This window comes from Hyperolius riggenbachi, chromosome 5, assembly GCF_040937935.1.
Source record: "Hyperolius riggenbachi isolate aHypRig1 chromosome 5, aHypRig1.pri, whole genome shotgun sequence".
Classification (NCBI taxonomy): domain Eukaryota; kingdom Metazoa; phylum Chordata; class Amphibia; order Anura; family Hyperoliidae; genus Hyperolius; species Hyperolius riggenbachi.
This window is the reverse complement of record NC_090650.1, coordinates 240,793,575-240,817,643: the sequence shown is the minus strand read 5'-3', so window position 1 is coordinate 240,817,643 and position 24,069 is coordinate 240,793,575. Positions and strand designations below refer to the sequence as shown.

General features: G+C 39.5%; 1 protein-coding gene across 1 annotated transcript in view; it reads left to right on the top strand.

The window, feature by feature from the left end:
• The window catches only part of LOC137518633 (cadherin-10-like), a 612,711-nt gene that overhangs the window by 126,468 nt on the left and 462,174 nt on the right, over window positions 1-24,069 (top strand). Inside the window, exon 2 of the mRNA XM_068236734.1 lies at window positions 15,029-15,110. The gene's annotated coding sequence lies outside the window, so the exon portion shown is untranslated. The remainder of the gene's footprint in view (window positions 1-15,028; window positions 15,111-24,069) is intronic.

Here is a 24,069-nt window from a genome sequence, read left to right as displayed (position 1 = left end):
TAGTTATCGCACACTTCTGGATTAAGCTGATTAATACCTGTTCATATATAAAGGCACATCCAGAAATGTGCTTGCATATTCATGTGAGGAAAAGTGAAATCTCTTAAAATGCTGGGCAGTGTCACTGCTGCTGTTCTGTACATGCAGGGAATACATAATACTTCAGATGTTGTAAATGTTTTCCAGTCCCTGCTGGTCCAAATCCATTAATCCGTTGCATTTATTGAGCAGCAAACTGTGTTTTTCTATTTCCTTGTATTGTATCACGCTGAATTGTAAAGTTGCTTCAATAGCTCTTATAGTTAGCTTGAAAAAAAAATCTTATTGTGGTTTTGTGGTAGACTAAAAGTAGCACAGAACAAAATTCTGTGTACAGAGGATATACTGAAAGGCCTGGGTAAAATGTATCATGTAAGTGTAATTTAAAGGAGACTTACATATAAAATGTTTTGGTATCAGTAACCAAACGTACTGCTTATAACCAAATAGAACAATATTTAATGTTTCAACCATCTAAATAGCAATGTTTTAAATGATAGTTTACCGTTATATGTACTTAATGGATTCTCACTGGTCTGTTAAGGGACCAAGGGAGAGTAGAGAGGGTCATAAATGCCCATTTCCGATTCAGTGGAAATTCCCATTTCCCCCAATGCCAATTTCAGTTTTTTCCGTTTTCCAATTTCCGATTTTCTAGAGAGATCAGAGAATGCAAAGCATGAAAAACAAACAATAATTTTTCCATTAATCGGAAAAATGGAAAATCAGTTCTATAATTGGTCTGAAATTACTGCGATGATCCAATTTTTGCAAAAAAAAATGTGCATTCTCTGATTGGTCCAGTGCTTCCAGGTTCTGTTATTGGGCTAAAATGTAACAGTTTACAGTAAATTGGATTTCTGCGGAATTCCATTTCCCAATTTCCGTTTTCCGATTTCCATTTTCTGATTTCCGTATTTCAATCAGATATGCTGATTTCCGATTAGAAATGCAAAAATTTCAATTCTGTGAAATTTGAATGAGCATCCCTAATAGAGAGACCTGATGGTCACATTTATAATTGCTTTGGTAAGGGTTTGCTATATACTTGTATAGCAAGTGGTGGTGTGGATTAACGCGTGTGGTGTATGTGCAGATGTGCGTATTTGATCTTTAGTGTGCTATTCTGAAACAACCTGCAGACTTGCTTGGTGAACTGCCCACCACGGTGACCAGCAGTGTCCCACTCCAGTTCTTTGAAAGAAACAACTCGCTTAAAACTCGGGAGGGTGGAATCTGAAGCTAAACAGGAAATAAGGTCAGACTGTGAGGAAAAGCATAAAGCTAACATGTCTACACTGGGATCTCTTTTAAGAAAATCTCCCCATTCTTTGGCTTTTTCAGTCTATGCAGGGATTGAAATTGGATTGCGAAGGAAGAAATTGACAGGCAGGCTGCTTGATAGTGTTGGAGAGTGGAGACGTCCTACCCGTTGACAAGCCTGTGCCTGCACAAAAAGGCTGAAATGCAGATATTTGCCACTGTTTTAAAACACGTAATTATTATCTGTATTAACTATACCGGCGCAAAGGGGAGAAGAGATGGAATAAATTGCCTGGAGAGGGATGGCATTTTTCTTTAAGCATTTGAAAAAAGATCTCATTTAAATACTAAGGCATTTCAAAACCTCTAAAGTTTTATAATGGTATTCTCATTAAGAAAATACGCTGCTGAAGATGTACAGCTACAACCACAGCAGTTTTATAACTATTGGAAAGGAAATCAAAAGCAAGATGTGCTCTCCAAATTACTTTTCAGTTTTCAGACTATCTTTGTGGGTAATTACAGAAGCTATAGCTCACACTGTCAGTGTATGCCTGAAGGTACTGTAGATCCCTTGAGGGAGGTTAAGCAGTTTTATAGACCATGCTAAAAGAGAGCCATCATCTTTTCCTTTTGGTTTGGTTTATGGTATTTCATCGTATTCACAAATAATTTGTGGTTAGTATAGTCCGGTGAGGTATGTTTAAAAAGTGGTTAGCTGCATCAGCGAACTTGTACTACATGAAAAGAGGCTGCAACTGTCAGTGGTCACATCAAAGACAGAGCAGTTTATTAAGTTTTTAAAATACAGTAAAATATTATTTTCTGACCTTACCGTACTTTCAATGCAGATGAATGTCCACTGCTTATAGTATCTCTCTGAACACATACATTGGACTGTGCTAATGTTACATTGACATTGCGTTTTAATATTATACTACATAATAATAAACAAATATAAAAAAAAGCTAGGGAATGATTAAATGCTGTTTAATCCTGGTCTGAAATCTTTTTGCAGGAGCATGTTGGTCAGGTAAAAACTTAAAGGGTCCCCAAGCAGAGGATTAAATTAATAAATCTGAACTTACCTGGGTTTTCCTTCAGCCCCCTGTAGCCAGTGAGGTCCCTCAGCATCCTTTAGGTCCCCTCTGTAGTCCTGCTGGTGGCTCCATTAGGTGCATGATTTTGGCCAAAGTTGTGTGCAATTGCGCATGCGCGGCCTGTCCGTGCACCCAGCTCGGCTACAAGCCTGTCCCCGTAAGCGGCCGAAGAAGCACACCTGATGGAGCTTCCAGCATAACCATGGGGGGGACACAGAAGATGCTGAGGGACCTCATTGACTACGGGGGCTGAAGGAAGCCCCAGGTAAATTCAGATTTTCCTTTTAATCCTCTGCTCAGGGTCCCTTTAATGTATGTAAAGAAAGCTTTATTCTTACTTCTTCAGTGAAACTAAACTTGCTTGTTTCCATGTTTTGATCTGGCCATGCACACATTGGGGTTGATTCACAATAACAAATAGTGTTCCTTATCAGAATTAACATGTCTTATCAGAGTTAACATGCCTTATCAGAGTTAGAATGCCTTATCAGAGTAGCATATCGAGCGCTACGAACGTATGCCTGCTAATTGGCAATGACGAGAGCTCTACTCATCCTGCCCTGAGCCCCTACAGGTCCAATAACTTTAAAGGACATTATCCCCACACTTTGATAGGCCCAACAGGCTGCCTGTCAAGTTTCCTGTCAAGTGAAAGGCAGCCTATTGGTCCAATCAAAGCACGAGGATAATGTCCTTTAAAGTGATTGGACCCTCAGGGGCTTAGGGCACGACGAGTGGAGCTCTCATCATTGCCAATTAGCAGGCATAAGTTTGTAGCATTTGCTATGCTACTCTGATAAGGCACACTAATGTTAATAAGGTATGTTAACTCTGATAAGGCATGTTAACTCTGATAAGGCATGGCATTTGTTATAGTGAATCAACCCCATTGACTCCTCTGATGCATTTTTGACCAATTAGATTACTTTGATCAATTGACTTTAAATTTATTTTGTACAGTTTATCAGGTAAAAAACCTGACTGAATATGTTAGAAAATCTCTGTGTGGGGCAGAAACTGTGGATAAGATGTTCAATGACCCATTGAGCAGTGTGACACTTGCGGTTTGATGTATGTTTGAAAATCCATGTAAACACAAAAATCTATCATACATACAATAACATAGAGGCATCAAAAAATGTACTTCCTATAGATGAATAGTACATGCACCCAAAAACAAAGCTACAAAGGTCCCAGTTCAGTAAACATTTTTCTTGGGTTCTCTGAAAGAAGATATTTTTTGCACCTTTTCAATAAAATACTTCTTCAACGTGCTCAAAATTTGCTTTCTTAAATTATTGTAATTATTTTGTACCTTATTAGCTTCTTGGTGCAGAGAAAATATTTTGTAGATGAGATAAGAACTCTTGTGAGAAAACACAGGGGAGAAGTTTATTAAATCAACTGGTTATAATACACAATAAATGCAATAACGCTATATGCAGTGCCCTCTAACTTGATGGTATTGAATGAATAATAAATCAACAGGACAAAACACTTAAAGATGATTCACTGGATAGCACGGAAAAAAAAACCAACAACAACAAATGCAGGGCAGTACGCATAGAAAAAAATGCCATACAATGTGAAATATGCAAGCATGTTCACATGATTAACCACTTCACCTACAAAGTTTTTCCCCCTTAAAGTGAACCTAAAGCCTGGAAAAAAAATGAGATTAACTCACCTGGGGCTTCCCTCAGCCCCCTGCAGCCGTTCGGTGCCCTCGCAGCCCCGCTCTGACGCTCCAGGACCCGCCGGCGAACACTTCCGGTTTCGCCGTCACCGGCCGACAGGCATGGGAACGTGAGTGATTGTTCGCGTTCCCAGCCTGTATATAGCCCCCTATGCTGCTATTGTGGCCTCCTGGCCGCAATAGCAGCATAGGAGGCGATATACAGGCTGGGAACGCGAACAATCACTCGCGTTCCCATGCCTGTCGGCCGGTGACGGCGAAACCGGAAGTCGTCGCCGGCGGGTCCAGAAGCGTCGGACCGGAGCTGCGAGGGCACCGATCGGCTGCAGGGGGCTGAGGGAAGCCCCAGGTGAGTTAATCTCATTTTTTTTAATTGGCTTTAGGTTCACATTAAAGGGAACCTAAACTGAGAAGGATATGGAGTTGTTCTTTTAAAATAATACCAGTTGCCTGACTCTCCTGCTGATCCTGTGTCTCTATTACTTTTAGTCAAAGCTCCTCAACAAGCATGCAGATCAGGTGCTCTGACTGAAGTCAGACTGGATTAGCTGCATGCTTGTTTCAGGTGTGTGATTCAGCAAAATAGATCAGCAGGACTGAAAGGCAACTGGTATTAAAATGTTTAAAATGAAACATCCATATCCCTCTCAGTTTAGGTTCCCTTTAAACACCAGAGCAATTTTCACCTTTCAGCGCTCCTTTCATTCATTCGCCTATAACTATATTACTATTTATCACAATAAAACAATCTATATTTTGTTTTTTTCACCACCAATTAGACTTTCTCTGGGTGGTACTTTTTGCAAAGAATTATTTTATTCTAACTGCATTTTAATTAGAATATTAAGAAACAAAATGAAAAAAAATATTTTTCAGATTTTGGCAATTATAGTTTTAAAATAAAATGTTCTACTGTGGATAAAATCCACACATTTTATTTGCACATTTGTCCTGGTTATTGCAACATTTACAATATTTCCCTAGTACAATGTATGGAACCAATATTTTATTCGGAAATAAAGATGCATTTTTTTCAGTTTTACATCCATCACTAACTACAAGCCCATAATTTAAAAAAATAAGAGTAATATACCGTCTTGACATACATATTGAAAAAAAAGTTCAGTCCCTAAGGTAACCATTTATATATTTTTTTGCATAATGCATAAATGTATTTGGGTACTATGGGAGAATGTTGGAGGGAAGAAGTTCATTTTAAATGTGAGTGTGGGTATTTTTATTAAAATAAATGTATGTAGGTTTAATTTTACTATTTGGCCATCTTCACACATTACTGTCTTCGCGCATTATTTCCTATTAGCATAGTATAAGTATGTGAATAGGAAATAATGCATGGCTGTGTTTGCATCCCATTGATGCCGTTGATCGTTGACACAGGAACTTAGATTAACTAATGTAAACTGCATACCCAGGAGCGCGTGTGGGAGGGAAGGGTGTGTGCGGTGGCAAGGAACGAGTATCTACGTCCCTGCGAGGTAAAGTGCTGTTTTGCAGGGATGTAGATACTTGTCCCGGGGGAGGGGAAATGGTTACATAAATGATATAGAGAAAACATTATATGTTAATGTGTGAAAAGCAAAAAAAATAAAAAAACAGAAGAAATTAGGAATGAGAGTAGAAATAAAAATGTACAATAATAAAACACACCGCATCAAGTGCAGGCTATCAACAGGTATGGAATAAAGAGTGAGCTGGGGGAGTAAACTAATATTACCACTGACTTAGGGCAGATATGAGTTCTGTGCCTTGCTTACAGTTGATGGGGACCAGCTGCCTCCCCCTCCCAATGGCCATATATTTCTTATTTAGGCTCATTCATTTATTAATTAGCACACCTACTAGCAGATTACAATAACTATATATATATATATATATATATATATATATATATATATATATATATATATATATATATATATATATTAATATATATCCAGTTTTATTTGGTCTTAGACATAATTATTTTCATTTTGAAAAGTCACTGGTAAATGCAAGGCTTAAGACATTACAGAAACAAACATGGACCTGCAGTACAAAACCATTTCCTCAAGAAGGCTCAGATTTATTTCTCTTGCCCTTCATGGATCACTTGGCTTTATCTTGCAAAAGGAAAGTAGCCATGGCCCCACAGGACTTCTACTTTTTAATGACTTTGCTGTATCCAGCATTTTTCACATCTCATGACTCAAGCCTGCTCTTTGCTGGATCAGCTCTTCAAGCTCAATAACAGCTCCTAGTTTGCCTTCTTCTTCTTCTCCTCGTGAGTCCATTTGAATCCTTGAGTAGAAAGCTTTGGGTCCATGAAAAGTCACCACTAATTTCTTTCTATGAGATTTTCTTTTATAAGCATTACTATTTTAGCTTTTAGTTCAATTTCAATTACTTTAAGTACCACAGTGTTTAAAACTACCCCCCAGCCTGCATCCATACACGTTTTTCTTTTGAATACCTGTTGTGCTTATTTCAGTATTAGGAAGTTAATAATATCTGCAAATGGAATTGAAGGATTTTTTTCTGAACATGGAGATTGCGGTTTTTACCTTATTGTACATTTAAGCAATTTCCTAATAAAACAAATCCTATAGCATGTCATTAGATACATTCAACATATCCTGGTAATAGGTGCAAAGTGTTTATCCATACTGGCACTGTGCAACCAATTATCCACTTGTCCAAAATTGTCTATATGGAAGAGGAAATAATGTATTGTAATAAACAGCTACAAAAATGCTTTAGTATTTTCAGTTATAATTTGCACAGAAGCATATAAAACTGAATGCAAATGCAACACTGTTGTTTTTGTTTGCATATAAAGTACAAACCTTACCAATGAATTAAGCTAAAACTAAAATGTTTGCCAAAAGCTTAATTTAAGAGAACATTTGCAAAATTAATCTAGAAAATTGTTTGGCTCACCTAGGCATGTGTTCATAAATAAATTATCTTTCAAGTGTACATTATTTATAAACATTACTTTTTAATGATAATTTTATTTAACATATGCAATGCCACTATCTATTTATTGAAATAAAATGAAACAATCTGATTAAATAGACAATTAAAAGGGAGAGACGTTTTAAGTCTTATTGTGATAAGTATTGAGGCTAGTATTGAAAGATTGAACTCAGAAGCCATTGCTCTTCATTTGCCAATGTTGGAGAACAAATGTGTACACTGGACAACTTAAAGTACACCAGAAGTTAAAGGCATATGGCAGACTTGCCAAGTGTCACATTTTCACCGTGACACTAATGATTAGCAGCCTCTATCACGGCATCACGGGGCACTGGTCAAATGTCCCGACCTCTTCACAGAGCAGGAGAGTTTGCAGTTAACTGTTTCACTGCCCAGAGTCTCTGCAGCTTTGCCTCACACTGAAATGCATCAGCAGCACAACAACATAAAACTACAGGCTCAGCAAGGAATATCTTTGAAGTTGAGAGAGAGTGAGAGAGGGAACTCATTCCTGACTATCTGGCTACAAACCATCTGAATAATGAGGTGGATATCTTATATTTCAATATGTTTGTGAAGTGCTATAAATCTTGTATGTATCAACCATATTGGTTACATTCCTCTGTGCTATTGCTCTTATTATTAACCCATATCGTGGCACAAGATCCTTAATTAGGGATAGTTGTGTGATTTTATGCATTTACAATCCTGGGACTAGCGTTAGGTACTTGAAGGCACTGTGTTTTCTGATATGTGAAGTTTTTGCCAGAGATAAAGAATTTAATATTTTGCACATTTCACTCTTTATTTTCGTTTTTAAAGGACACCCAAAGTGACATGATAAGATAGACATGGGTATGTAGAGTGCCTAGCACACAAATAACTATGCTGTGTTCCTTTTTTTCTTTCTCTGCCTGAAAGAATTAAATATCAGGTATGTAAGTGGCTGACTCAGTCCTGACTCAGACAGGAAGTGACTACAGTGTGACCCTCACTGATAAGAAATTCCCCTTTTTATCTCTTTCTTACTCTCAGAAGCCATTTTCTGCTAGGAAAGTGTTTTATAGTTGGAATTTCTTATGAGTGAGGGTCACATTGTAATCACTTCCTGTCTGAGTCAGGACTGAGTCAGCCACTTACATACCTGGTATTTAACTCTTTCAGACAGAGGAAGAAAAAACAGGAACACAGCATAGTTATTTGTGTGCTTGACACTGTAGATACACATGTCTATCTCATCATGTCACATGTCACTTCAGATATCCTTTAATATAATTATAAATCTTAGTGTAGAGCTGTTTACTGTAATTTATATCCTTTAATACATATGTGTGTTGTGATTATTCTTTAAATAACTTCCTATCATCGCTCCATGCACCAATCTCTGCATAGGATGGAGAGGGAAATTGTATAGGGGAGGGGCGTGTGCTTAAAAATGTGGCAGGGGCATGTCTTAGTGTCCCTTTTTCCTGGCTTCAAAAGTTGGGTGGTATGATATGGAGCCTTCCATATGTATTTCCTTTTAAACATCATCAGTTCCCTGGCTGTCTTGCTGACCTTTTTGGTGGCCGTAGTGTCGGAATCACACACCTGAAACAAGCATGTAGTGAATCCAGTAAGACTTCAGTTAAAAACATCTGATCTGCATGCTTGTTCAGGGTCTATGGCTAAAAATACTAAAGGCAGATGATCAGCAGGACAGCAAGGTAATTTGCATTGTTTAAAAGGAAATAAATATATCAGCCTCAATATTCTTCTCAAACCAGTGATCTTTGCCTTTTTAAAACGGTTTCATTGTGGCAATGGCATTAGATAGTAAAATGTTGTGACTCTCACTTGAATCACTCCAGGAACTAAAGAGAATATCAGAGAAGTTAATGAATCAGGATTTGTGCTTTTGCAGTCACATGCACACCCTTCAGTAAAAATGTACAGCATCATTCGGCCCATGACGCCAAGTGATGTATTTGTGTCAGGCAGCATGGGCGCAGGAGTGCCGTCTCACCTGCCTCCCTCCCACCCTCCTTTCACCCGTTGATCATATTACCTTCTCGGTTGTTACTTTGTCTACGGTCCCCATCCTCTGTAATGCCGCCGCTTGCCACTACACACAGACCACAGATCAGAGCACCTGACTGAGCCGCTGTACCAGGACAGTGACTCGCCTACCAGTGTGTATACAGGAAGTAGTTACTTCATGTATATGTGCTGCTACGGGAGCCACTCTCCTGTCACAGCGGCTCAGCAGGTCACTCTGATCTGAGGTCTGTGTGTAGCAGCGGCATGAAAGAGGATGGAGTTTGTAGAGAAAGTAGCCACCCAGAAGGTAATACAATTGGTGGCCACGGGGTGGGGGAGGGAGAGGGGAGCAGGCACTGGGGTAAACTTTACTACCTATACTGGGGCAACTATACTACCTACAGTATACCAGGGGTAACTATACTACCTATACTGGAGGCAACTATATTAGCTACCTATACTGAGGCAACTATACTACCTATACTGGGGCATCTATACTATCTACACTGGGGCAACTATATTACCTATACTGTGGGGGCAACTATACTAGCTACCTATACTGGGTCAATTATACTACCTATACTGTGGCAACTATACTACTGTGGCAACTATATTAGCTACCTATACTGGGGCAACTATATAACCTACACTGGAGACAACTATGTTAGCTATCTATACTGGGGCAACTATACTACCTATACTGGTGGCAACTATATTAGCTACCTATACTGGGGCAACTATACTAGCTACCTACCTATACTGAGGGCAACTACACTACCTACACTGGGCAACTATACTAGCTACCTATACTGGGGCAACTATACTGGAGGCAACTATGCTAGCTACCTATACTGGGGCAACTATACTAGCTATGCTGGGGCAACTATACTAGCTGCCTATACTGGGGCAACTATACTGGCTACCTATACTGGGGCAACTATACTGGCTACCCTATACAGGGGGAACCTACCTATACCTGGCTACCTACCTACCTATACTGAGGGTGAAACGTTTTGGGTGGTTTGCGATCATTCCATATCGGGGTGGGGAGGGTGCATCCTCACAAGTTTGCCTCGGGCACCAAAAAGTCTAGAACTGACCCTGAAAACGCATAGTTAATAAATCTAAGACAGCTTAGATTTAATTCCAAATGAACAGTTTTCAATGTACCTATACTTGAATTTAATTTACTTACATACAAACAGAATTGTTTTACTTATCATTGAACTACCTCCACTGTGTTCTGCAGTCTGCAGCCAATCAAGGTCTACCACTGTATTGCAACTACAGAAAATAAACACCATTTTGAATTGTGTATTGAGATCTTCTTTTTCAGAAAAATGTAGACTGGTTAGTTGTGTGTGAAATAATACAGCATTTGTGATGTATGTCTATTCTCTAACCACTGTAGCCACTCAAAGCTTTCCGGGAATACAGATCAACCATTGTATTATGAGGATCAAAAAGTAAAGTCTCATTTAGGAGGAATAAAGATTAAAGCTTGTTTTTTTTACAATTATTGGAAATATCAGGTGGTTTAAAGGACAGCTGAAGTGAGAGGGATAAATAGCTGCCATATTTATTTCATTTTAAGCAATACCAGCTGCCTGGCTATCCTGCTGATCCTCTGCCTCTAATCCTTTTAACCATAGACCCTGAATAAGCATGCAACAGATCAGGTGTTTCTGGCATTATTGTCAGATCTGATTGAATTAGCTGAATGAATGCTTGTTTCTGGTGTTATTTAGACATTACTGCAGCCAAATGGACCAGCAGGACACCAGGAAGTTGGTATTGCTTAAAAAGAAATAAATGTGGCAGACTTCATATGCATCTCAGTTCAGTTGTCCTTTAAGAAAATAATGTATAATTTTTTATAATTTTTTATAATTTTTTTTGACACTTAGGCCCCGTTCACACTTGCGGTTTTGTAAAAATCGGAACGGATGTCCGGACCGCACCGGATACGGACCGGACCTAATCCGTACGGCTCCTATCCGGATCGGGTGTGGATCCGGTCCGTTTGCATCCGTTTTCCGTGCGGTATGAACACGGTTGCGGTCCGGATCCGTTTGAGATCAAGCTGTATAAAATAATACCTGGGGTCTGGGAGGTCGGCAGAAGCTCTGGGGTCGTTGTAGGGCCTCACCTCCTCGTTATCAGACGTATCGGACATGTTGCTGCCGGGGAGCTCCAGCGTGAGGTTGCTGCTGCTCCACTCTGTGGGCGCTGGGCCCATGTGTCCCCGTCCAGGATGGCCGCTGTAGCATGGAGGAAGCATGGGAGGTGGGGTGGAGCGTCCGTTTTTTATGGCCAGTGTGTTGTGCGCTCTCCGGTTCTCATTGGTTTCTATTGGCCGGATGCAACAGTCCGGCTCCGCTCCGGATACGTCAGCCGGAGGAGCCGGACCAAAAAATAGCGCATGTTGGGTCTTACGCCGGAGTCCGGATCCGGTCCGGCTCCGGTCCGGACGAAACGGACGCATGTGAACGGACGCATAGACTTTCATTGCTATGCCGTGCGTCCGTTCTGTCCGTTCCGCATGCGGTCCGGCTCCGGCACGGCGATTCCGGACCTCGACCGCTAATGTGAACCGGGCCTTATACAAAAAATACTTTGAAACTGAAAACATAAATTGAGGTGGCAATCTCTTCCATGTGATGAGGCAGGGAGACAGCATCTGACAATGACATGAGAGTATTTCTGTCAGAGTTATATAAATAGGTTAGTTTTGGATAATGCAGAGTGACTTCAAACTTTTTTTTTTTTTTGCTCCTGTCAGTTCCTCCATTAAAGAGATATTTACTTGCATCTTGCACTTTTATTATAAAACACTGTGAACTCTACTGATTCTTGGAGTCAGGACAATACAAAACGGTTGGTGTTTAACTACTTTAAGACAGCAGTGATTAAAATCTACTCCCTGTTTGGTGGGCGTAGATTTCAATCACTGTCCGCAGCTCACATTCGCCGTTTCCGTCGCTCCCCAATGATTGCACCCCTCAAACTGACATTTCTTGCCGCAGCTCGCAGCTCTATCACGGCAGAGCCATGTGAGCCGGTCAGGAGCCTATTTCATTGGCTCCTGGCCGTGTCTATCAAATGTAAGCCGCTCCCATTAGCTTACATTGATAGACGTGGTCAGGAGCCAATGAAAGCGGCTCCTGACCGGCTCACATGACTCTGCCGTCATAGAGATGATGTCCTGAGGATCCCGGGGTGCAGAGATGACGGCGGTTGTGGCGGGTATGCGCTGCGATGCGTCGGGATTCTGTCATTCTTCTACCAGCGGTCGCTGGTCCTTAAAGGGAACCTAAACTGAGAGGGATATGGATGTTTCCTTTTAAACAATACCAATTGCCTGGCAGTCCTGCTGATCTCTTTGGCTGTAGTAGTGACTGAATCACACACCTGAGACAAGCATGCAGCTAATCCAGTCTGACTTCAGTCAGAGCACCTGATCTGCATACTTGTTCAGGGGCTGTGGCTGAAAGTATTAGAGACACAGAATCAGCAGGAGAGTCAGGCAACTGCTATTATTTTAAAAGGAAAAATCCATTTCCTTCTCAGTTTAGGTTCCCTTTAAGGGGGCAGAGACCGCTGGTACTTAAGTGGTTAAACTCATCCCAACTCTGCAAAGAAAAGTTATAGCTGTTGATATTGTTATTCTTATGGTGTGATGTATTGATTTTTTGTCAAACAGGAAATTAGGGGAATTCCCCTAGATGTAGAATTTTATAGAATCTCATAAATGTTACTAACTGATTTTAACACTGCTTTTCAACATTTTATCCAAGTTCACTTGAAAGACATAAACACAACTTGTTTGAAATAAAGCAATTATTATAACCTTATTCAAGAAGACAGCACTTATAAAGGCATTAATGTGACTTAACTCTAAAAGTGTCTACAAGAAATCTGAAATGGGGTCAGGAAGGAGAGAATGGGAACTCTATACAGCAATGTGTGCATCAAAATTTCAAGCCATAAGAAAACAATTTTTAATAATAGGCTATTGAGTTTTGTCTGGACTTTTGGAAAATACAGTTTATTGTACTGTATTTCTGTGACTAAAGATACACTTTGATACATCGCAGTTAGGAGGCAGCTGACCAAGCACTTGGTTTTGTACTATGAATGTGTACCAAAGCATATGACAAAATCACATTAAATAATAGGTTCAAATCATCATAAACTACTTCATATGCCAGTTAAACAAGCAGATAAATAATCAGTGTACCAAATGGTGAATTTTTGCAATGGTTGCATAGAAGCAATCTGTGAATTATTTGTCATGCTTACAAAGCATAGCAGCGTGTAGAAAACTGAAACCAGTCCCAAATGCAGCATATTGAGATATATGCATAGGGATGGTCAGAAATTCCTATTTCCAATTCCGTGAAAATGTCAATTTCCGCTAAAGCCAGTTTCCTATTTTCAATTTTTTCGATTTCCCCAATCTTACATTGTTCCAATTTTTGATTTCCCGATTTCCAACTTTCCATTTTTCTGATTTTCAGTTTTTCCCATTTCCAAGGAGTATGTTATTTATAATTTTTTTACATCATGGAATGAAAAAAAAATGACCAAAAAATCAGAAAATCGGAAATTGTAAAGACAGAAAGTTTTGTGATTGGTCTAAAATTACCGCATTCTCCGATTGGTCCAATGCTTCTGAGTTCTGTGATTGGGCTAAAAGTAGTGGTAAATCAGATTTCAAGCAGAAATTCAGATTTTCCAATTGGAAATATAAATTCTGCAGAATCCGAATGAGCATCCCTATATTCCCTCTTTGCACCCTCTTACCTCTGCTAGGGTATAGATTTCAATAGATTCAGTATACTAACCATGCTTCCACCACTGCTATATTCAGCTGTCCAGTGACAGCTGAGCTCCATGTGCTACTCACAGTAATCACACAGTAATAACACATTACAGAGCCTGCCATCTGGAATCAGTTAAAGCAGACCTCATATTCACGGACCTAAAAACATCCACTACATATTCATTGGGTCCTTATTTTTTTGGGTCCTTTGGAAATATGTGATATACTTTGGGGGTCCCTTTTAAGTAACAAGTGGTTTAATAATTTTTAATGAAGACAGAGTCGTATTTTAACATTTCAAGGGTTCACAGTTACACTTTACATGTACTATTTCAGCTCTTTATGCTTCTAGTTATATCAGTTCCACTTACTGTATATACCATAAAGCATCCAGCAGCACATTTTCCACTTTCATGTGATATTTTTTATAGAAAGAAAAATGTGGTACTTAATGAAGATATATGATTTTTAATGCCAAAGGATGTCAAACACTGAGGCAAGATTTGGTTCTGTTTGTTTTATGTACACTTGTCTTACAGTTGCTAAAATTAGCAAGATATGGAGGCGTGTAGCTTCTGAGAATTCAAACCAGTCATCATAATTTCTAGCATATTTTTGGCACATGTGTGCATCTTATCCCTTGAATTTCAGTATGAATCCATAATGTATGTATTTATCAAAGTATACCACAAAAAAAAGGAAATGGACCTACGAGTTGTACGGATAATGACTGTATCTTAAAAATATATCCAAGGCAAATCTTACCATAATATGTAAATATGTAATTATGTAATTAATCTGCAATAATAATGTATCATCTTTCATTATTGCTTGCATGAAAAAATGTCCTATGGCTGTATTATCGTAGAGATGAACTCACACAGAGCCTGACTGAGCCTTTCTCTGCAGGCTGTTCTCTCAACAGAGACTGTGTCAGGTAAAAATACTTTACATAACTCACTTATATAAACAGTGAAATAAAACTTGACAGCATATTCTCTGCAGGAGGTAAATATATAAAATAAAGGTTTTACTTTATAAATACTTTGTAGACTTTTTAATACATATAATATTGTGATGTACTCTGAGAATATCACTTGTCTTCAACAGGATCCTATTCCTTATGGATATTTACTTTCGGTGGTGTGTGATATGTGGCTGGGACATTTCTGACCATCTTGATGCTGCTAAGGTAGGCATACACTGCACAGTGTTTTTAATAGATTAGCCATTAGATTTGATGTAAACATTAAATCAAACTAAAATATATGAAACCGTTTGCATTTACAATCAATAATACTGTATGATATCATTGATAGTCAACCAAATATTGGTTGGACATGCCTATTAATTGTGTATCAATCAAACAGATGTGACCATGCACAGGAGGCTGAGTCAAAAAACACAGTGGGAGTGCAATTAGCCAAACAGAGTTAAGTCCAACATGCAGAAAAAGAGGCCTTGCACATCCCTAAGTAAAACTTTTTGATTTATTTGAAAAAGGTTAAAAAGGCATACATTACACATCCAAATGGTATAACGGAGAGAGGTACAGGCTGGTGGGGAGGTCGACAGCCGTTTCGCGCCGTCACATAGAGTGGCGCATCGTCAGGACCTGTACCTCTCTCCGTTATACCATTTGGATGTGTAATGTATGCCTTTTTAACCTTTTTCAAATAAATCAAAAAGTTTTACTTAGGGATGTGCAAGGCCTCTTTTTCTGCCTATTAATTGTGTGATGGATGCTGATGAGAGTGCGAGGGGTCCACAGTAGAGCGTAGTATGTGAGTGATGTATGTATAGGTTTGTCTTGCTTTACAATGTTAGCAGCTACAGTAGTGAAATCACTACTGACATGATGTATGTGCTGAAACCTTGTCTAATATCTCCTGGTGCAATGTGGTAGAACAGGTAAACAATCAAAGTCTGCAAGATATTGTTTGCCTGATCTTATACAAATTGCTCAGTGCATGCCTAGCATAAGCAAGGCCAAAGCAAGTTGCTTTGGCACACGGCACTTAGCGCCGAGTGCTGAAGCTGGGTGCTGCCATGCGACTAGTGCTACAGTACGCACCCGTGTAAGGGTAATCCGGGGATCTGGTGATCGTCAGAACCCCAAATTACTTCTTTCTCCAAGTTGCCATGACTCAGAGGGGGAATAGTATTTAATGCACACAAAAAAAGCGCTGTGCACCTTCTTCCTGCATGTTTTTATTCCATTTCTCAGCCAACAGCCAGCATCAATGACATTGAAAAACAGAACTGTCAAACCTGGATCGATGGGGGTGCCGAGGTGAGCGGGGAAGAGGTGACCAGGGGATGTATGGACGGCACTACAGCCGTTTCACGCCAGCTGGCGCTTGTTCACGTGCGTGTGTCCAAAAAAGGCTCACACGCACGTGAACAAGCGCCAGCTGGCGTGAAACGGCTGTAGTGCCGTCCATACATCCCCTGGTCACCTCTTCCCCGCTCACCTCGGCACCCCCATCGATCCAGGTTTGACAGTTCTGTTTTTCAATGTCATTGATGCTGGCTGTTGGCTGAGAAATGAAATAAAAACATGCAGGAAGAAGGTGCACAGCGCTTTTTTTGTGTGCTTTATGTTTAAGTTTGTGCTCTGCACTGTTTGAAAGTTTTCTGCACTTCTCCATGCTTGGACTGTGGGCTGACCATTGGGTGCTGCCGTACGGGTGAAGCTTAATGCAGATTCATTGGGGCTAGCTTTACCCCCCACTTAACCAGCTGTGTGCCAAGTGTTTTTCTCTACTGAAGCATAGTATTTAATGCTGCTGGTAATTTCAGCGGCAGCAGGGTGAGCCATCATTCGGCTCAGTCTGAGCCCAGCTCACTGACACCATACTAATATGTATTCAAGCAAGGCACCACTGGTGCTTTTCCACTGGTGCCCCCCTTTTTGATGACATTCAGTCTTAAAGAGAAATCGTAACCAAGGATTGAACTTCATCCCAATCAGCAGCTGATACCCCCTTTCCCACAAGAAATCTATTCCTTTTCTCAAAAGGATCATCAGGGGGGTCTGTATGGCTGATATTGTGGTGAAAACCCTCCCACAGTGTGATGTCAGGACCATGGTACTGACATCACACTGTGGGAGCTTTGTTGCATTGTGGGAAATAACAGCTGTTTCCAACTGCCAAAAATGCATCATCTCTTTCCACAGACATCACCTGCCAGCAGTAAAAATGTTGCCATGTGATAAATGTCAGAATGTAAATCAGGGAGAGAAAAGATTTTACAATGGGCAAGACTGACTAAATCACTTATACATAATTATTGTAAAAATTAAGCACTTTTGTTCATTACCTTATTTTCACTGCAATTCCTCTTTAAATTCTTTCTAAATGCCACCATATATAACAAGCATAGCCATAATGACCCACCTATAAAATGTGGAGCCATAACATTCCCATTAGAAATTTAGCAATAATGACTCCCCTCACACACATTTCACAAGTACAACCACCTCTCCCATAAAGTAAGTGCACACAAAATGTACCACATTATAATTTCAAAGTCTGTGTCCCCACAGCAAAAGCAGTCCCCTGCCACAAGTGCAACTGTACTCCCTTTTCCACATAGGTGTTGATTGTTGAAGCTTTAATTCTCTCTCCATATCTCCTAATGGAGAGTTTCAGAGAAGCTACTAAGTAGGGCATAGTTACCTGCTCCAGTGGCTCTTCCACAGCTATCCAGCTCTCACTTCCATACCCAATGCATGTAGGGACCACATGATGTCACATGACAAGTACCTGCGCTGGCTATAGGTCAGATGTAACAGAATGCCCACTACAATGAGTAACTGTACCCCGATTTCCTGGGCCACTATGAATTGAAGTGGATGGAGAGGGATAACAGCAGTACACAAAGGGGAGGTTAATAACAAACAAGGAGCTGAGGACGGGGTGAGTGTAATTTCAATGCTATAAATGTATGTACCAAAGCCAGTGGTGCCCTAATTACCCCCTGAAGCCTATAAACAGTTCTAATCTGTAGTGATTATAATATCAAAACATGGATGTGCATTCCTTATTATTATTATTATTATTATTATTATTATTATAAAGGTGGCCATACATGGTACAATTTTTCAATTAGATAATTTAGTTCGATTATTCCATTAGATCGAATATAAAGATTTTTCCAGCATGTCTGATCATTTTTCTGAAAAAACGGGATAATCGTTCGAATTTCTTGATCGAAATTCAATCGATTCAATTCGATCATTTAGATCGAATAAACGGGAAAATCGAACGTTTTTATTGTACCGTGTATGGCCACCATTATACTTATGCAGGTTGTATAAAAATGTTAAAAGAACGAGAAAGTTTGTTAACTTCTAGATATGCACTATAAAAAGTATAAAAGAGTAAAAAAATAATAATAAAAAAGGCCAAAATAAAAAATAAAAAGAAGCCCTGCTGTCAGTAGTTCTCGGACTGTTTTGTCAAACAAATTTTGTAATTACAATGGCAAAAATGCCATGTCCCTTTTTCTGAAGGAACTAGCATGCAAGCAATGTGCCCATGTGCTGACATAAATGAACACTTCATCAAATTACACAGTCTCATGAGCAGGCACAATTCCTCAATTCAGTAACGTTTCATGCTCTAATGCATTGTCTCTCTCGGCTCTATCCAGCCGCACAGTTCAAGCAATAGTTCAGCAGAGAAGTGGCTGATGAGTGTTACACTCAATGCTACCTCTTAATGTAAGAGCATAGAAAATACGCCATCATTTATTGTAAAGGTGTGCTTTACTCTGTATATAGGGAAACTTTAACTATTACAGTGAATACAAACACCATGTATAATGCTAAATCCTAGTTTCCTGAACATAGACAACTTTCATTTATCTATCTATCTATCTATCTATCTATCTATCTATCTATCTATCTATCTATCTATCTATCTATCTATCTATCTATCTATCTATCTATCTATCTATCTATCTAATCTATCCTCTATTTAATTTAGTCTAATATAGCCATAGCTTTATTTTCTCAAACCGAGCAGTAGAGATCTTTTCTGCATACATAATTCTCATACATAGTCAACATTTTCAGACCTTCATGACTGTCACAAAAATGACAGGAGAGAGAATAAATGCCTCTCTACTTTATTAAACAATTCCTGACATCAGGGTTAGTTTTAGGTCAATGCTGCAAAGCTGAAGTTGCAATGTAGTTTGTCATTTTTTGTAATCGGCATTTCATTTCGCTATCTGGATTTTAAATGTTACACACAGAATGGCTTAACAAAGAGATACACACATTTTCATGATTTACTTGTTGTTTATATGTTCTGTCTGTTATGCACTGAAAGGCATCCTTAATGACACTGAAGTTAAATGCTTAAAGGGAAATTTCTATAAGGTATTTTGTCCCATGCCATGGCATTTTAACCTTTAAATCTATTGTACAGGTGTGATATACCATATCTGTATCATTCATGACATACTGAAGCAGTCATCTAAGACTTAAACATGTATTATGAATCTTGAAATTAAAGCAAGTCTGAAGTGAAAATGAACTGATGAGATAATACATTGCATGTGTAGTACAGCTAAGAAATAGAACATTAGTAGCAAAGAAAAGAGTCATATCATTTTCCAATACAAGAAGAGTTAAGAAACTGCAGGTGTTATCTATGCAAAAAAAAGCTTCTCCAAGCTCTTTAACCCTAACATATGTGGAAGACAGTCCTGTTTTCCGAAACACTTAAACAACCAAGAAACAGTGAAAGACAGGTTGAGATAAGGCTAAAATACAGAGTGTGGCTTTGTGAACTGCAAATAATGACAGAATGATGCAATGTTGTAGAGAGAAAAAAAAGCTATATAACTGAAAATAAAAATAAGATAATATTTTTTTTACTTCAGGTTTGTTTTAAAACACTGTTAAACATTGTATATATTCAAAGGCATGAATGCTGCTCAAGCAAACAATAAATGCATAAAACTTACAGATGAGGGGGGGGGGGGGTAATTAGAAATCATTGGGCCCCCCTGCAAAAATTTGGATGTCCCCCCCCCAGGGCCGACTTAAGGCCGTTTTTGGGGGGCAGGAGGGTCGCAGCATGAGAGGAGAGCATTGGCCCCCACATCGGTGTGGAGGAGGGACACTCCCCCCTCCCTCACCTTGGCTCTGTTTATCAGGAAGTAGCGTGTAGTATTTAGAGATCGGACCTCAGCTGTGGAATTCAGAGGTATGCCTGTGTTCCTGCCGCCGCTACTGCCATCTATTTAATGCAGGAGGGGAGCGCACTGAGGGGAGAGCCTGAGGTGAGGGAGAGGGGTGCGGCCTCCCTACAATGTGGGGGCAATGCTCTCTCCTCATTCTGCAACTCCTCCTGCCCCCAAAAATGGCCCTGAGTGGGCCCCAGATGGGACCCGGGCACCCCCGCTGGTGACGGAGCTGCAGCCCCTATTGTTACGCCACTGCTTACAGAGGAACATTACTTAATATAACCTAATAAATAACACTTTTTAAATATTACTTTAGAAATCATTTAGTCAGTGTTTGCCCTCTGTAAACTCTTTCCTCACCCTGATTTACATTCTTAAATTTATCACAGGTGGTGACATCTTTACGGCAAGGTGCATCACTGCGGAATGTTTATTTGTTGTGTGCTCTGAAGTAAGCATAAGCAACACCTTGTCTCCCTTAATGACCCCTGATGCCTGAGCATGATTGATCGTAATGCTATTTTCAACCCCTGTTGATTGATCGTCGTCCCTCTGCCTCCTCCATAGCAACAGCAAAAATCACTAGACTCAAGGCTAGGGATGTGTCTGTATAGCATCATTCCCTGAATTGGAGAATATGACAATTCTTACATGTGTGTAGTTAGCTTAAAGCTAGGAAGCCCATACTTATTTCTTAATCTGTGCATGAAAGACATGATTGGAGCTGCAAAATAAAATTGACGCCTTGGGAATGGGTAGACCACAGGTTTTTTATTTTACATTTGAAGTTATATTGAGAGAGAATGTTCATACAGAATAAACATATTGAACATGTTAACATTTTAAAAATTTCAAGAGAAATAAAATGTGCATTATCAATCTTATCATATTTATTCAGCATATTTGTTCAGCACAAATTGATACAGCTGTAAAGCACCCTTAACCGTCATCTGAAACGGCCAATAACGACCGTTGTAACTGACAATCATTATATTTGTGCAGCTGCCGACGATCAATATTGCTCAGTTATTGGGTGTAGGTAAAGATCCATCGTGTCGCATTCTTAATGTCCCCCGATGCCCAAGCATGACTGTTCACAATGCTTTTTACAAGTCCCGCTGACCCATTGACGTGGGTCCGCCAATCATCATCCCTTCAGCCCTCTCCATAGCAGCAAAACACATTGCTGGCCGTAAGGCTAGGGATGTGCTTGTACAGCATTGTTCCACAAATTGTCGCCCAAAGGATCGTTTCTCAGTCCCCAATGGGTGACAATTCTCACGTGTGTATACTTGGCTTTATTCTACACTTTGTTTTTTCCTTTGAAAGTAAGGAGGACAAAAATGTCTGCCAAAACATTCTGCTGCAGTAATGACAAACATTATGGTATATATATTTTTTCAATTTTCTATTGTATTGACCCAAAAAATATTTCACTCAGCAGTCTAGAATGTTTACGGAAGAATTGTCAGAACTACTGATCACATGCAATCAGCTTATTCCATTACCGTGGCTCATCCTAAACAAACACACACACTCATGCACGCACATGCGCACACTGTGTTGTTGTTATATATGTTTTAGTAGAAACAAACTCAAACTTCATAAATTTACCCTTGTACAAATTGCAAGCTTGGCTGATTTGGTTTGCTTATCCATTGTGTTTTTCCTTGTCTGATCAGAATGCTATTATTCAATGTTGTAAACTTGGAATACTCTGTAGATAAACCAAGTGAACGTGAGATTCCTTCTTGCTTCAATAAAAATATTGATTATGTCATTCACACAGTTCTCAGGAGAATGCTGTTTTCCTTTTTTTCTTGTTAGATTTTCTAAAATAATTCCTGTAGGATCCCCTAAGAATTTCCAAGAAAGTCTACAGTACTGAAAACAATAAAGAAACAAAAATATCTTTATACCTGCATGAGGTAGATCTTATTTTTTTTAATTAAAAATGTACTTTGTTACTGCTGACAAAATGGCATGCAGAACGACCTTGGCCATATTTAATTAGTAGAGACACATCTGCTGCAGTAGATAAACATGTCCAAATCAATTTTGAACTAATGCTCCTGGGATATTTGTACAGCTATATATGAAGTTATGTTACATGGAAACAGGATGTTATTAGGAGCCCATTAGGACCATTGTGATGTGTCAAATTTTTGCTCACTACTTATCCACCTCCAACTACAACAACAGAATATTGCCATGTGTACTTGTAGACCCTAAGAAGGCAATTTAAATAGACATTTCTGTAAATATGTGAATACATATTTTCTCATATTTTTCATTTAGCCTAAACTAGAAAAATAAAGGTAGGGAGAATAAAAAGGTGTGTGTGTGTGTGTGTGTGGGGGGGGGGGGCACTTTGGAGTAGGGTACTATTAACATATTGTTTCTGTGTTGGTAGTATATATTAGCTATGTGGTTGTGGATTGATTGTAACGTGTCTCAGTATTTTCTAGATTGTAAGCCTTTGGCAGGGCCTTCGCTCCTTGTTTATCATACTTTATTGTGCACTCTACCCACAGAATAATGTGAACTTGTATTATTGGGACTACTACTCCAGTGCATGATCTGGCATTGTATATCTTATTGCTTATTGTGTTGTCAGTCACCATCATTATCATTTTTGAAATCGTATTTACTGTTCAGCGCTGTGGAATTTTGTTGGCGCTATATAAATCCAATAAATAATAATATTCTCATTATCACAGTCCTTATGCTTACCCCTTGATAAAATTCCTTTCATGACATATAATCTTAACCCAACCCACAAACAAAACCCCTTCCTAACACCTTATTTTACCACCCACACCTTTGTTACCCCCTTTCTAAAACACTTAAACCTAACATTCACCCCCTTGCTGATGCACAACCTTAACAATAATAATTATTATTATTTCTATAGATCCAACATTTTCTGTAGCACTGTACACAGTACAAAACAAACAATATTGGGAAGCTAGATACATGAGCAGTTCAACACATTGTACAACAACCAGCAACACAAGTAGAGATGCCACGAACATAGAATTTTCCTTTTGCGAACGGCGAATGCAAATTTTGAACAGGCAAATCTGGCAAACCGCCAAAGACTTCAATTAGCAGGCAAATTTTAAAACCTACAAAGACTGTTTCTGGCCACAAAAGTGATGAAAAAGTTGTTTCAAGGGTTCTAACACCTGGATAGAAGCATGCCAAAGGGGAATCCATGCCAAAAGTCTCACCAAAAATTCTGGAGTTGACACAAAGTCGGGTTTTAAACCCTAATGGGCAGAAATTACATTATGCACAGCCCTGGGTGTCAGTGGGCTATGGAGTGTCTCACACAGACATATACAATAATACTATCAAAATGCAGTGAAATAATAATGCACTGGAATGGTTCTTTGCCTGCAACTTAATGAGGTAACAGCAGTAGTGTACACACAGCTCTGGGTGTCATTGGGCTGTGGAGTGTCACACACACACAAAAACACAGAAACACAGGCCTAGCTAATGCTTTCCCTAGCTATCTGCAGCAAGTCTGACCCTGCTTTCACTAGTCAGCAGTCAGCAGAGAATTAATCCAATATGGCCACCGCAACTGCTTTTTGATAGGGGGATGGGGGTTTCAGGAGGTGGTGCTAGCGGATTGGCTGCCATGAGTCTGCTGACTGTGAGTTAAGGGGTCAAAGTTTAGCTCAATAATAATGTATAGGGGCAAATCGAACACGCCAAATGTTTGCTATCGCCACAAATGCAAACAGCGGATGTGATGTTCACAGAATACTGCTCGCCGGCGAACAGTTTGGGCCATCTCTAAACACAAAGTACAAATGCCTACTGTTGATGTGCAGTTTGAAAATATCACCAATACTGATACATGTTCATTTGATAAAATACATTGAAACAGGAAACACTAGAAGGAGGTCCCTGCTTTTGCAATCTCACAACCAAAT